This window comes from Zeugodacus cucurbitae, chromosome 2 (genome assembly GCF_028554725.1).
Source record: "Zeugodacus cucurbitae isolate PBARC_wt_2022May chromosome 2, idZeuCucr1.2, whole genome shotgun sequence".
Taxonomy (NCBI): Eukaryota; Metazoa; Arthropoda; class Insecta; order Diptera; family Tephritidae; genus Zeugodacus; species Zeugodacus cucurbitae.
The window spans coordinates 16,919,276-16,935,571 of NC_071667.1; the positions used below are offsets into that span (position 1 = coordinate 16,919,276).

The 16,296-nt window shown below is 31.7% G+C and overlaps 2 protein-coding genes across 4 annotated transcripts in view; one reads left to right on the forward strand and one right to left on the reverse strand.

The window, feature by feature from the left end:
* LOC105216621 (nuclear protein localization protein 4 homolog) overlaps positions 1-16,296 on the reverse strand; it is a 92,158-nt gene that overhangs the window by 47,235 nt on the left and 28,627 nt on the right. The window lies entirely within an intron of this gene.
* The window catches only part of LOC105216620 (kinesin-related protein 6), a 37,964-nt gene that overhangs the window by 16,778 nt on the left and 4,890 nt on the right, over positions 1-16,296 (forward strand). The window lies entirely within an intron of this gene.

Below are 16,296 nucleotides of genomic sequence, written 5' to 3' on the forward strand. Positions count from 1 at the left end.
GTAAAAGTCAACGGCAAGAAAATAACGAGAAGTTAAGTGAAAAGTCAAAGAAGCAAATATTATTTAATGGTAAGGCACAATCGTTTGTGTACGCCAGGGCGTACGAGTGGGAGCAGTGTAAAGAAGTTTTAATTAAATATTATTAAAAAATTCTTGTAAAAAATAATAGAAATCGCAAAGCATATGCTTCTGACATGCTCTGTGTGTATATATAGTATACGCTTGCAATTGCATCTGACTTGACGCACAGCTCACACTTGCCGTATGCTGAGCATGACCACAAAATGGACATCCGCTTTCAACAATAACACAATAACAATATGTTACAGTTTACTTGCTGGAAAATCAATAATTTAGCATATTACACAGAGCGGAAGCGAAGCCGGATTTTGAGTTTGCAATAATAATGTTAAATTAACCAGCTGCAACTGAAATCACTAATCAGTAGGAGCTGAGGAGAAATTGTCAGCGTGTAGCTAGTACAAATAAATAACTTAGACAAAGATGCTCTCATACATGCATATATATGTAGATACAACATTTATAATGCTTATGATGTAGTAGTAAATATTGTATGGATTTTAGAGGACATTGACATTAGTTTCGTTTTTGGGTTATTTTCCCTTTTAGGGAATGTGTGTTATTTGAGTATGCTAATACTCTAACCAACAATGATTTTCAACATTTTACGCAAACAATATAACAGAGATAACTGGAAATATTTTTACATGTAGGTCACATTTGGAAATATGATACAGCTAATGACAATGGCGTAACTTGAGTATACTTGAAAGATATTTTAAACAAGATGCTGCTGAAGCCGACAGCAAAATGATGAGTCAAAATAATATATCAAGTATATTTAGATATTGATTGTTAGAAATAGTGAACGTGAGGATATTTTAGTACATAATTTCAAAATATACACATCTGTGTATGCAATATACTAGTCCCCCTTGGCGTATACGCAACCTTTTAGTACAAACATAAAATATTTTGCTTGTAAGTAAATACACTTCAGGGGAACTTACTGATTGTTAATAACATAAAGGAATAGAGCCAATATACTATATATAATAAAATTGCATATTTTATTATTTACTATTTTCCTTTCGAAAAGGAAAGCGGATACAAAGAGCGATAGTTATTATTATATCGGGTATCAGAGCGGTAGCAACAATAGGAAAAAATAGAAAAACGAGGAAAAATAGCGCTATTGTTTTTATCTTCTTGTAGATGTTTTTGTTGTTGTTGTAAATATATTTCTTATAGAATTATGTATTGTGCGTGGTCATTGACAATGACGAACGAGTGTGTTCGGCAGAGAGGAAAATGCACAAACTAGCGATTTAGTGTATCTAGAGGGCATAGAGACTTACGTAAAAAAGAAAGAAAAACAGACGAAAAATAAAAATATGTATATACATAAAGATTATTATTTAACTATAGACACAGAATAGCAAAGACAAAGTTAGTAGCAAACATAACGAGATGATTATGTACTCATTATCAGAATATTTAACTATAGACACAGAATAGCAAAGTCAAAGTTAGTAGCAAACATAACGAGATGATTATGTACTCATTATCAGAATATTGCTAAAACATAAATCAAGTTCATTAAATTAAATTAATAACTTGAATATCTAAAATTAGAAACATGCAAATACGTTATAGGATTCCACAAATAGTTTCGCTTTGTGCAAATTAATTACCAACCAAACGCTGTCAAAGTTCATCAAACTAAAGCTATTAAGCAAAATATAGGCTTGTGCCGCAAACACACACAATACATATTTGGCCATGACTAACCACATATCAGTCGCCTTAATGCTTAATGTGCCTACAACTACACTTCGCTGTCAAAGCGTAATTTGACGCTAACAATCGTTTAGGGCCAACAAACAAGGCGTCAAAAGCACACCAGTTGCTATTACGGTGCTCAAGCGCTTGGACTCCCCAAGCCATAATTGCAGATTTTGTGCACTTAATTAATGCTATTTGGTCTTGGTGTTGAGGTTACGAGTGTGGCATGTGAGTACGGTTCACTTATAAGCACAAAGGGGTCACGGGATGGACAATAGTGTCAGGTGACAGAATGAATGAGCAATGTGTCCCATGGAAAGCATAAAAATAAATAAATAATAAAGAGAGTTTTTGGTAAATTAATTAAAGAGAAAACACAAAGAGGAGGAGAATATATAAGTGGTAGTAAAGTGGAAAAATAATTAATATAATTTAATAATATAATTAAATAATTTAATTATTTGTATGAATATTTTTCAAATTTAATTATTCTTTTATTTCTATTATTTTTTTTTTTATTTATACATCGTTTACCTACTTTACTTTAATATAATTTAAATGTTTACAGTGTCTTCAGAAAGAAATTACTTTCATTGAAGTATATTGAGTTCACATACCGACGTACAACAGTGCGTATGAGCAACTATTTCGGCAAAAGTTATTAACACAGCATAATTTGCCTACAAAAATGCAAGACAATGAGAAAAATACTTGAAAGCTCAAATATGGAATTCTCATACAATGAATATTTCGTTTTTTTGGCGTTGCGTACAAAATCATTGAAAGCCAACAGTGGCAACTGAGTAGAAGCAAAAAAAAAAAATAAATATAGAAAGGAAGTCAACTGCAATAAAGAAAGTACCTGTGCGCAAAGGCACATTTAATTAAAACTTTTACAATAGGAAACTGAATTCTTGCGCGCAGCATGCTAAGCACAGGCGAAAATAAATTCTCAAAACGTGTTGAATGTATAAAAGACGGCGTGTAAAACTGCGCGCACGAAGGGCAATCGCACAAAAGTCGTTAAAAAGAATGTGGTTTAGCAATTTTTTGTATGAAAATGTATGTGTGTGTGCATATATGTATATGTATGTATGGGTGTGTTTTCTGCCTACTTTATGTGTTCGAAAAAAAAAACATTACACCCACAACTTTATGCAGCGCGCCGGATGGGCGTGCAAGAATTTACAGCACTTTGGCCACATCAATTAAAAGCCAACAAAAAATTGGCAGCAACAACGTGGAAAAAGTGAAACACAACAAATTCGAGAGCGTCTATTTTCACACAAATTACTATATATGCATATGGCTAATTTCAATAGCACAAAGTAATTTATTAAACGAAACACACCTAACTTATATATGCACACATATACATATATACAAATACATATACATGTACAAAAAGCGAACAACAAAGTTTAATGGCATCGTTACGCATTGAATTGTCTTCGGTGTGCGGCCTATAGTTAATGCATATACAAATATATACAATGTTACCTACTCAAACGACAAAACAAGAACATACTTACGTATATATGTATACAAATAAGCGTCACATCAATAACCTGCTGTTGTTATTAACGAGCAATTCCCCAAGAATGTCATGTGCAAGGCACCGAAGGAACGCCGCATAATGTTGGCACTGACTGCTAGCTGTCGGTAAAATAAACGTCTGTCTCCCCACCAAGCCAACGTCGTGGCTGATTTCTTTTACACATTTCATTAAGCAAAATGCTCATTAAAATTGCGCAAAGCATATTAAATTACGGCGAAAATGTTGCTTAAAATGTTGCCGAAATTTAATATTGTCAAAAATTTACGTAGAAAATAGTACAACTGCTGCAGTGAATGAGAAATATGGTGAAGTATATGTATTATGTGATGTGAATGTGAATTACTGTATCCATAGTTAGCTGGAAAATTTAATTAAAGCGGAAAATTGTTTAATTCGCGATTTTATTAATTTAATTTGCCGGGTCAATTGTCTAGTTATTGTAACTATTCCCAGAGTTTGTTGTATTTATTTTCATCGATTATGCGCTATCGCTAGCTGATTGCCTATTAAACACTGAATATACTGAACATTTATTTTCAAAACTGTTATTGTAATATGTCAATTTAAATTGGGTGTTAGCTACAGTGCATGTGCGCAATTATGATTTATGAAAGCTCATACAAAATAATTGTTGACTAATCAACGCAAATTTCGAATTTTCATATTATGTTCGAGTAACTGATATTGAGTAATTGATTAATAATTTGTTATTATTGCTATTAGTTAGCAGTAAAACACAATTTCATGAACTGTATTATTGAAAATACTAAATATTTATTGCATTTTGATGTAACTCACGGCGTATACGTAACATTGACATAAAATGCATTTAGATAGAGACCGACCGATTAATCGGCCAGTATCGGCCACAAAATTAAGCATCGGCATCGGTATCGGCATCGGCCATATTTGGCCGATTCTTAGCCGATTCTTTCAACTTCTTTCGGATTATACTAAAATACATTTTTTTCTTTTTTGATTTCTTTAGAGCATAAAATTTGAATTCTTCTGTTTACCATATAAAATACATTTGACTAAACTAACAATTCATCATGGTGATAATTTAAGTCTAGTATAGAGAAATTCAACAACTTTGCATTAATGAAAGGTTTTATTTAGCACTGCTAGAAACACTCGATTTATGTCAAATATGTACAGTTTTGTTTAAAGTTGTTGAGATTTTGAAGATAATGTCATAAAGTCACTATTATAGAAGCATTCGTAACTAGATTAATTTATTTTTAAAAGTTTGCCATAGACAGGGTCACGTAATAATCACTAGGTGCTGGCGTGGACTATAATAAGGTGCATGGAAAAGATCCTCCCAAACAAGCTTCCGAAGTTTCTATTGAGTCACTATCACTATTTGCCGCCTTTCACAATGTGAGATATAAATGACAAAAGTCATCTCTTTGAGAATAACGGATTCTTTTTACTAGACCTACTATTTTCGAATATTGGCCCTAATGCTCATATTTGTCCTTAAGGGGTAACCCAGTGTAACCCATGAAAAATTGGCGATTTCAGTGAATTTTTTTAAAGAAAGTACTTGGTCGAATGTGTCGAAGTTTTTAGGACATAATAAGGTGTACTTTCAACTATATTTTAAGATTTTTATTTTACAAAAATTTTGAAAAATAAAGGAGTTATCGGTTGTCTTGTTATCGGCCGAATGAGTAACTGAAACACAAAAATTTAAAAAGGTTATTAAAGTTGAATATATTCCCTATACAATGACCTACGATTATTGAAAGATATCAAACATTAACAAATGGCGTAGTTCTGAAAAAAAATTCGATTTTTAGGTAAAAAAATGGTCGTTTTAAAAAATCGATTTTTTGAAAATGTCACACCCTTAAAGGAAAAAAGCTATATTGCTGATTGCAGATGCGCTTTGAGAAAACGCGAATAACTTATTTGTTCTATCAACATATATCTTATAATAATAATTTTTTTTTTTTTAATTTTTGAATATTAATTAAATCACTAAACAACTTCATATTTACATATGAATTGAGTTGTTTACCTATTTTGTGATGTTATTTGTCTTTGTTTTTATTTTGTTACCATACTAATTTACTAAATAATGTTGTTCATGAAGGAATTCGGCATCGGCATCGGCCGATTCTTTGCCAACTGGCCGATTAATCGGCATCGGCATCGGCCAAAATTTTGGTATCGGTCGGACACTATACATTTAGACGTCCTACACGTCGTATACATAACTATTTCAGTTCTCTGAATATTGAATATGAAAGTTTCGCAGAAAATCTAATTGTATTTTACAACACACGGCGTATACGTAACATTGATATGAAAAGCATTTTGTTGCAATACACGGCGTATACGTAACTATTTCAGTTCTCTGAATATTGAATATGAAAGATTCGCAGAAAAGAAATTGTGTTCACAGAAATTTTGAGCTATTACAGCTAACTAGTTCTCTTATATAGAGCAAATGATACGATTTCATTAAAGCGCCTTAAGATAGGCAATATTTTTTTTTATTTTATTATATACTCAAATGTGTTGTATTTGTAATAAATAGTATAACATAAACCAGAAATTTAAACAGTAAAAATAAAAGCAACTGAAGTAGGACTTAAAGGAGCTTAATATTTTAAGCTCATTGATGAAAGCAATAAATTCAATGAAATTCTGCAAATTAAAATCTTGTTTACAAATGGGGGAGTGAATTTTATTTAAATATTTAGAAACGAAATTATTAATGTTTCAATTTTCTTTATTTATTTGTGAAGCAAACAAACTGGCAATAACCCCTATGCATACATACATAAATATGTATATGCACGCAACAAAAAATGGTCAACAAAATTTAAGTAAAGTAGTGTAATGTAAAGTAAAATAACGGTATATGACAGTCACAAAAATCTGCACACTGAAAAAGTCACGAAATACCAATTTACATATATTAACAAGCGTCCGCTTTAATGCTACAAAAAAGGTTTGCTTGTTTATTTATATGGGTGCTAATAGATGTGAGCATGTGTGGGCGTGTTTATCAAGTAAATCAAGTGATAAATGTGAATAATTTATTTGTAGAAAAATGTGGAGGGGAGTGTATTGTTATATAATTTCTAAAAAAAATTGTTTTACAACCAGTTGGCTAAATTCAAGGCAAAAGCTATTTGAATTTAAAAATATAAATAAATAATAAATAACAAAAATATGATTATAAACTATGAAAGATGTAAATACCAGAAAAAAAATTTTAATTAAAAAAATATTTTTTATTATAAATATTATAAATATTTTATTTTTTAATAAAAAAATAATTTTTTATTAAAAAAATAATTTTTTATTAAAAAAAAATAATTTTTTATTAAAAAAAAAAAAATTTTTATTAATATTGCAGTACTCAGAGTTCATCAAATAATAAAGTTATGAGAAATAGTAACAAATAACGAAGTAGAAAAACCCGAAAATGTTCGTGTATGAAATCAATTAATAAGAGTATGGTCAATAAAAATCCGCGTTGACATTTTCGTGAGCAAACATGACATTAACTTATAGGTAAAGGGTGAAAGCGGCGCGGTGCAGCTAACAATGAAATATGAATGACGTGAAAATAAAAGAAAGAGAAAGTGGTGGAGAAAGCATAACGCAAAGTGAAAACACAAATTGAAGACTTAAGCCAACACGATTGTCCAAAAAAAGAAGCTTTTTATAAAAATTTACCATTTAGACCCAAATTTCTAGTAAAAACACCGCAAAAATATGAATAAACCATATGCTTGTGTGTTTTCATATGTATAAGCTCGAATTAAAAGTTTATACTCTGAAACAAAGTGAAGCTCCACAAAGTTCTCACCATACATTTATTTTATTTAGCTTTATCATATTCAAGGACGCGAAGAATACGCAGAAAATATAAATAAAGCGCATAGAAAGCACTCATTTCCTATATTTTTGTACATAACCAACGCAGTATACACCACTCAAAGTAACAGTAAAAGTCAACTGAAGCGAATATGTGGGCTTTTGCTACACATATGCAAGTGTAGTATGTATGTGTGTGTGAAAAAATTTTCTGACAATGATTTGGTACCCCATTGCTACAAGCGTGAGTAAGCGGGCGTGTTAACTCGGATTATCACGCTTTCGTTATTTAACGAGAACTGGCGGTGAGAGCACGAACTTAAAACGTACACAATAGACGGAAACATTTACATACCGACGCTGCAGCGAATACTAGCCAAGTGATACAATGTAGAGCTTACAAAACAACTGCGTGTGAAATAGAAGAAAGCAAAAAAGAAAAACAAAGAATAAAATTGGCGGCAAAAAACGCCAAAAATAAAAAAAAAAAACCTAAAAATAAATCGAAAAAAAATGTTGCGTCTAGTTAGTTGAATAAGCGAAAACAACATCGGTCTATCAGTCATGGAATGAAGAGGGAATGTTACGTGCCAAATTTCACAAGGAATTTTTTTACGCCATCAAATTCGTGTTTTTTCAACACATATAGTCGTACATATGTTTGTATATATATGAAAGAGTATGCACTTATCTAACAACTATTCAACTGCTTTTGGCTTATCCTTTTATGGCGCTACGCACACGCCAACAGACATATATGTACATATAGACGCTGACTAGAATTACATTTGTAAAGAAATGGCGGGGAATTTTTTTCCAATACATACAGACAGGCTCTCAAACTATGCGACAACACTAACTGCCGCGAAGCCACACAATAGTTAAGGCAAGAACAAAAGTAAAACAAAATATTTTTTTCCTCTACCATGTATTTGAACTGCGTATTTGTGCGCCATTTTTACTGCTTTTTTATTATTTTCGTATTTTTATTTCGTTTTTTCCTTTTTTTCCTGATTTGTATAGTTACTGTTATAAAAGTTGTTGGATCGTAATCAGTAAATCGATTTATCGATATTCTGTTCATAACGCGCCTAAATGTAGGCAATGTTTATATACGAGTGTAGTATTGCTCCTAACTATAGGCAATATTTATATGTATATACGCCTATTTAGCTGCACACACGCATATTGGTTGGTCTACAGACGCAAATGTAAGGCGTATAAACCTAACACCAACAGTTTTATGCGTTGACAATACATTTGCTTGCGCCAGTCAATTTTGTTTTCCGCTTTCCATGTGCTTCGCTAACTGAATTTCATTTCCATTTCCATTGAGTAAGTGACAAAATTTGTCGACTTTTTTTTTGCCATTTGTAAGCATTTACTCTGACCACCGCCAACATTGTATTATAGTTTATTGGCCGTGTTTTTATATAATGGTTGCTTTTCAAAATAGCTTCGATTTTTTATTGCTTGTACTGGCGTGGTTAAGGTCTATTGTTTTGTATTCTTTTGCGTTTTTTGCTTTTGTTGTGTTGTGTCATTCGAACAGCGCATTTTCTCCAATACATACCACTCAAAATGTAGCGGTTAATAAACTGACGCTAACATATTTCCACTATTTATAATTTTTCGAATTCTCCTTTTTCTATTAATTAGAAAATATAATAAATAGCATAACTGTGTAGTGGGTTGTATGGCGTCACAAATAGTTTGGGAGTGATATATTAAAATTAAAAATATGTTTATGCGGGTAATGTTCAAATGGAATTTGAGTAATGTCAATTAGTTGTGTTATTGCATATGATGATAAGTATAATCACTAATTAAATATTTTAGATATTTTCTATCGGTATGATTTACTTTATTCATTAAAATAGTTTAATCTATTTGAAGTGTCAAATTACATGATTTACATGAATTTAAAATTTGCAAAAAAAAACCAAAAAAAAAAAATTTAAATAAAAAATATAGAAGGTGAAATTTAATTAAATATTAATTAATATCATTAGCAATCCTTATAGATAAAATTGAAAAAAAAAAAAAATAATACAATATTTTTTCCGCACAAAGCAATTTGAGAACTGTTATTAATGTTATATTTGTTCGTTTTTGATTTTTATTTTTTATATATTGATTTTTTACACAATTAATTACAAAACTTGTTTTTTATTATTACACTGTACAACATTCGGCTGGGCATCGGGCCATTAATATTCTTCCGGAAGATTGGGTCATAAGTAAAAAATTTGTATTCTCCGATTTTGGAATTTAAAAATATCGAAAACAAAAATTAAAATTAAAATTTAAAAAAATTCGAAAATCTAAATATTTGGATTCGAAAAGAAAAAACTATTACTAATTACAGGATGTGGTTATAAAAAAATTCAAAAAATAGTTACAATCTAAATTTTCTTCTGAATTCATTGGTATAAACTTTTTTGTCGATTTTATATGACAGATGTTAAAATATAAATTTTTTTTTTAATTTTTTTCGAAGATAAAACTTTGACTCTTTATAGCATTTTATATCGAAATTTTATAATTTTTGAAAAATTAAATTAAATTTATAGATATGTAAGACAATTCTTTAGAAAAAACAATAAGTTTTCTGCTCACACAATAATAAAACATGAAATACAATTTTTTTAAACGTTTCAAGTTTTTGTTGCCTACATTTCGGCGCAAACTTTAATAAAACTTGACCAATAAGACTAATTAAATAATCAGAGTGCAACAGAAAAATATTCTTAGAAAAGAAAAAATTGTTCACTATTTATATAAGGTCTTCACTTTTCAAAAAAAATATGACTGCTCAACATTTTAATTATTCCACCTACAGACTCTTTCATATCACAATATAGGCCGTATGTATATTTGTATATGCTTGCAGGTATTCATAAATAAATATAACTGCTATATCACAAACGATGATTTCCAACTGAAATACATATACATACAGAGTATATACTTGTACAAACAAATTTCTTACAGCAAATTTTCGACTTTACAACTTAATTTTCGTACTTTACGCGAACAACAGCCATGCAATTTAAGGCATATTTTATAATGGCAGTACACACACACAGACAATGTAAACGAATTTTTAACGAAAATTTGTTACTACCATCATCATATCAGCATATTTTATGATCGACTTGATTTTTTTCCAACATTTTGTTTTTGTTCCTTTCGAAAGGCAAACAAAAGCAGACAGTTGGGCTGCTGTAATACTGAATACCTACATATGTACAAGTTTATTGTGCCTGCCGCACGGAATGTTAGCGGAAAACAAAAAGGAAATTGCCGAGCAAATGAAAGCGGAAAGAGTATAGACATGCAAAAGTATGTAAGTAGTATCCACTTGCTACGCGCGCACGCTAAAAGCCGACACCATGTCTTCAGCAGTGTGAAAATTGAAATGTGGCAAGGAAAGCAAAATTATTAGTGGCTCCCATTTATTTGCGTTATTTCCGAGTGCGCTATCAGCGACGGCACAGCACAAAGACAGCGGCGACAGCAAGCAATTCATCATAATATAAAAGTGACAAAAAAAAAAAAACAAAGTGCAGACATGCCAACTATGTAAGCTGGTCGCGAGGGGGGTGCTGTGCTATGCTGGAAAACCGACAAAATACTGCCAGTCAAGCAGATAGATAGTAAACTCACTCAGTCAACCAGTCAGGCAGCGCGCGTACGCTTTTGTTTTGTGGCCATGAGCAATGTGCGCGCATTTTTTGCTGGCGGGTGGAGAAGTAGCGTGAAGGTCGAACTTGTATATATGAGTGTATGTAGATATATATCCTGTATATAATATATGCTTGCCAAAAAATTCTTACGCAGCATACTTTCAGGTGTTGATACACGGTATTTATATGTGAGTGAGCATATACAAATATGTATATGTATTTTAGGCAGGTGTGTGTGGTTTAATTTTAAACATTTTAGAAGCCTGTTGAGATTTGAAAGTTTTCAATTAAGACACTGTAACTTGCCAGGGCATTTGCTGAAGTGTGTTGTCAAACACTAATGCGCACCCACACATATGCGAACTTTGCACAACTATTTTTGTTTTATGTGTTAATTAGCGAGTGCGCGCTTAGTTTACACAGTTAAGAGCCTTAAACCAAACAGCTTCAAAAACTTGGCACTTACCTGTAATGAAAGAGAGGAAGAAAAAAAGATTTTAGAATAAAATCAAATAATTTTTTATTATAAGAGCTAATTAAATAAGACTTTTATAAAATTCACAGTTAGAAGTAAAGTTAGTGCCTGTTTATAACATATTATTTGCTTATAAGCCTAAAAAATACCAGAAATTAACATTCGCACTCAAACTGTCATTAAGAGAAAGTACAAAAAATCGTTGCATACTTTTAGGGGTCACATATGTTTTTTCTGACTTGTATCATTTCTTTGGCCTTTTTGTACGTTTATATACTACTTTTGTATGGTTAGAATATGTATATAATTTTCTAGCGATTTTTTTAGGCCTCTCTGTTGATCTTTGGGAGTAATTTTATTGAGAACTAGCTGACTCCGCAGTCGTTGCACTGCGTGAAAATATTTGTTCTGAAAACAAAGTTGAATTTGTATAGTGTTGGAAAACATTTATTTGCGAATTTTCTAAATTTTTTTTTAACTCAGCTTTATAAACAACATTTTTTGTTTTCGGTTCCGGTGCGTAAATGTACAGAGAAGGTGGTTTTTCAACTCGTGAATGAAATTTATGCCACACACCTCTTTGAGACCTGTTGATTGTCATTCCTAATGCAAGTCTCGTTGGAAACTGAATACGTTTGAACTGAAATGGCAGATCGTTGGAACTCAAAGAAATTCGTGGAATCAAGCATTCTGCCCCCTTGTAAGTCCCTTTAAAAAAATCTTGCAACTATTGCATTATTCGATAGCTGCTTAAAGATTGCGAAGCATAATAAATGACAAAGCATTATAATGACAAAGAATTTAGAAATTTCACTGGATAATTCACAGCTTCGTCTTCATTTTCAACATGATCGATCGATGTGTATGAACACAAATCTCCCGGAAGTTGACTTTAAGTCGTATAGATTAAATCATCGACATCGGTATTTTTGGCGTTTAAAAATCTGCGTGCGCTCAACCAATCGTAGTTACGATAAATTTGGCTAATGTTCGGATTGATTTCAAACCATTAGAAGTATTAACCAGAATTTGCCCAGTTCTTTGCAAATCTTCTGCGGTGCTTTCCTGTTGCAGGAACACCCGCACATTCATGGTCAACCATATGGTTTTCGCGTGCCGCCACAAGTACGATGACTTGAAACATGCGTTCAATTCCTCCGCCGTTGTTGATTTCGAAATAACAGAATGTGTGTGTCAATAACAGTATCATTACGCCACCAAAGCGACGATTATTATTCCACAGATCTTTCATTGTTCTGTCAAGTGCTTCTAGAAAATTGGGCTCATCTCATAGATGTTTCATAGATTTGCATGTTTAACTGAAGTTACAATGTCGAATGTGCCATTCTTCCAGCTTTAAGTAGCGTTGCTGCAATTCCAGTAGATGCGAGAGCCAACGTAATGCCATTTTGAGATCGTATTGTTGCCAAAATCAATGATATCAGAATCAATCAGGATTCCTAGTCCCACCGTGCGTATCATAAAATAAAAGTCCACCATTTCCATCATATCAATCCTTAATCAATTCATCATAGGTTGTCTTTTGCTGCTCATTAAATAATGGAACATTTCTTTTTACTTGTTGTTCCAAAGTTATTCTGTCCTATGCACGATTCAGTACATCTCAATGCTTCATTGTAGATGTCACCGTTCATTTGCAATTCTGAATTCTCTGTTGCCACTTGCCAATTTCCGACTTTTCCGAATTGTTTTTTTTATAGATAGATTGAAAAAAAAAATGTATGGAAAAAAGTCACTTTTTGGAATTTTACAATTTTCCGACTAAACCTTCCAAGAGCCACAACGAACAACCTCTGAACATTTCATCAAGAATGATCCAACCGTTCTCGATCCTTAGCGTATCTAATCTTGAACCGCTTTCGCAGCGGAAGGAACGGAAGCCTTCAAAGATAAATAATTTCCCCCGTTTTTTACACATTTACCACTGTTTCTTCGCTCCTGATGCTATATAGCCTATAGCCTTCCTCGATAAATGGACTATCCAACACAAAAAGAATTATTCAATTCGAACCAGTAGTTTCGGAGATTAGCGCGTTCAAACAAACTCTTCAGCTTTATAATATTAGTATAGATTCATAAAATTAACAAAAAAAAAAAAAATTGTTTTAAGAAATCAGCATGTTTCCAATATTCTACAAAATTATATATAGTTAAATTTATGCAGTATTTTTTTTATTAAAAAATTTGACAATTTTATGAGTAATTATATCTTTTTTTTTTCTTAATTTTAAATGCTCTGAATAATAGTGATAATGAAAGGACTTTTTGGTAAACTTTTACTCCAAACTATAAAACCACATAAGCTACAATATTCATATATACAGTGTTTCTCTGAACGCCTCAAAGTTAGCTAAAACTTTGAATTGGCTAAATGGCTGAGTGCACTGAGTGTGGAGCCGGAAATACACGCTAAAATGGGCAACATATGCATACATATAACAGCAACAGCCGGAGTATATACCTGTTGATAGTATTTATATACGAGTTATACATAGCATACAAACACACATACATGCAACACTCACTCACTCTCATATTTATTATGTTTTTTTTGTTGTTTATTCAGTTAAAAGCAACAAAGTTTCGCATAAACTTTTTATGTTAGTAGTGTTGTTGTAATTTAGCATGCTAGTTGCTTGTTTGCTCATTCGTTTTGTTGTTGTTTTATTTTTAGTTACAGTTTTTGTGGTTTTATTGGCATTTGGCTAGTGCAACCGCAACCGCAAATGTGCATTTTAAAATTCATTAAGCGTTACTCATACATGCATGTGGTATACATATACATACAAATGTAAACAATCTGCGCTTAATTTAAAACGTTTTTCATATGGTAAAGGCAAACGCTTTTATATTTACATATATGTAAACATATATATGTATGTGTTTGTATATGTAGATTCCTGCTAAATTCACATTCATTTATGCATTTACACGTATGCTGGACAAGTTTCCAAATAATACAACAAATTTGTGAAATATTGTTGTGATGTTTTAATCTACTTGAAATAGAAAATCTGAATAGCTTGCTGCAATTTATTTTCAAAAATAATTTTACGAAATTTCTCTGAACTTTAAAATTCACTTTTTATTATTCAATTACTCTTCCATTATTATTTATTATTTAATAGTGGTACTGTCAATGGAATATTAACACACACATTCGTTATGAATAACTACGGAAATAAAATTTCCTTGAAATTATTTTTCACTTGTATTAATTTCGGCAAATGAAAATTTGTTATTAATATATTTGTGAAAAATTTATCTAAAGGTGTAGAACATTTGAGACCACGCTCTAACTTTTACTCACACAATTTATTCATCTTTCTGCGGTAAATATTAAGTTTTTCGAAATTTTCGAAAATTTATTTTTTTTTAATTTGCTATTGACAACTCTGTAAGTCCCACATGCCGATTAAGGTCTCTAATAGTTGAGTAACTTCAACTTTTCTTTCCAAACAGTTTTAGAAATTTTTGAAAATTATTAATTTTAAGGTCTCTAATATCTGGGCAAATTTAACATTTATTTGCATTCCCAGACAGTTTTAAATGCAAATATTAAGTTTTTCGAAAATTTCGAAAATTAATTTTTTTCGAATTTGCTATTGACAACTCTGTAAGTCCCACATATCGATCGCGGTCTCTAATATCTGAGCAAATTTAACATTTCTTTGCATTTCCAAACAGTTTTAGTTATAAATATTAAGTGTTTCGAAAATTTCGGAAATTAATTTTTTTTGAATTTACTATTAACAACTCTGTAAATTCCACAAGGATCCACGATCAAGGTCTCTAATATCTGAGCAAATTTAACATTTCTTTGCATTCCCAAGCAGCCAACATTTAAAAAAAATAAAATTTTAAGGTAATTTTTGAAAAATTACCTCAATTATCAGGTAACCACACGCATTGAGGTTAATCAATACAAAAATATATAACCAACCTTTTGCTTAGTGGAAAATTGCGTAAATTGCCAACAAACCAAAATACACAATCATGATGCAGCCTTGAGTCAAAAATGAGTATAAGCAAAGCAGAAAAGTCATAAAAGACAAAGCAAAAAACCCAATAAAGCAAAAAAGAAAAAACACAAAAGGACATGTTGGCAAAGTTGGTTGAAAGAAGCGTACCGCAAGTAGAGAGTGAAGGCTAGGGATAGTATACATATACAATCAAGATACGCAAGCTCTTTTGGATGCACATATGTTTGTTTATATGAAAAAGCAATAACAAACAACTGTGGTCCATACCATTTTTACAACGAGCAGAGAAATATGGAAATGAGCGCACACAAAATGCGGCTTCAAGTAAACTGGCAAACAGCATTTTAGGTGATTAACTTAGTTTTTATGGAGTGTAGAGCCTGGGAAAAGTAGCTGGAGACGAGATATAAATATGTATTTGTATATATGTTTGCACATAAGTGGGAAAGTAGGGACATTTGACTGCTCACACTTAATTTTCGTAAATATTTCAGTTGTTCATATCAAATTGAGCAGTTTCTGCATGAATGCCTTTACGGCGAACGGGGAAGGCGAATATGTTGTCTTTGTATGTATGAAATAATAACGTGAAAGCGGTCCTTAAGGCTATATACATTAGGCCAACATGCCATTAAGCTGCACATACAAACCGAATTGGACACTCAAACTCAGACGAGAGTCGTGCAAGCACGCACTCAGCCTTTCATCGTCATCAGCGTTTATTTCCTTAAACAAATACTTCGCAGTGCATATGTATGTGTGTTCAATTATTATGATTATTATAGCTACTTGTTGTTTGCGGCTCTTTTAAGTATGCATTGCTTTTTATAGCTGTTAACTGTTTCTGCAGCATCAACAGACTAGTTTTGCAATTATTCGTTGTTCTTCGTTGTTTTGTGCTTTAACGTCTGAAGTGCTTCCCAA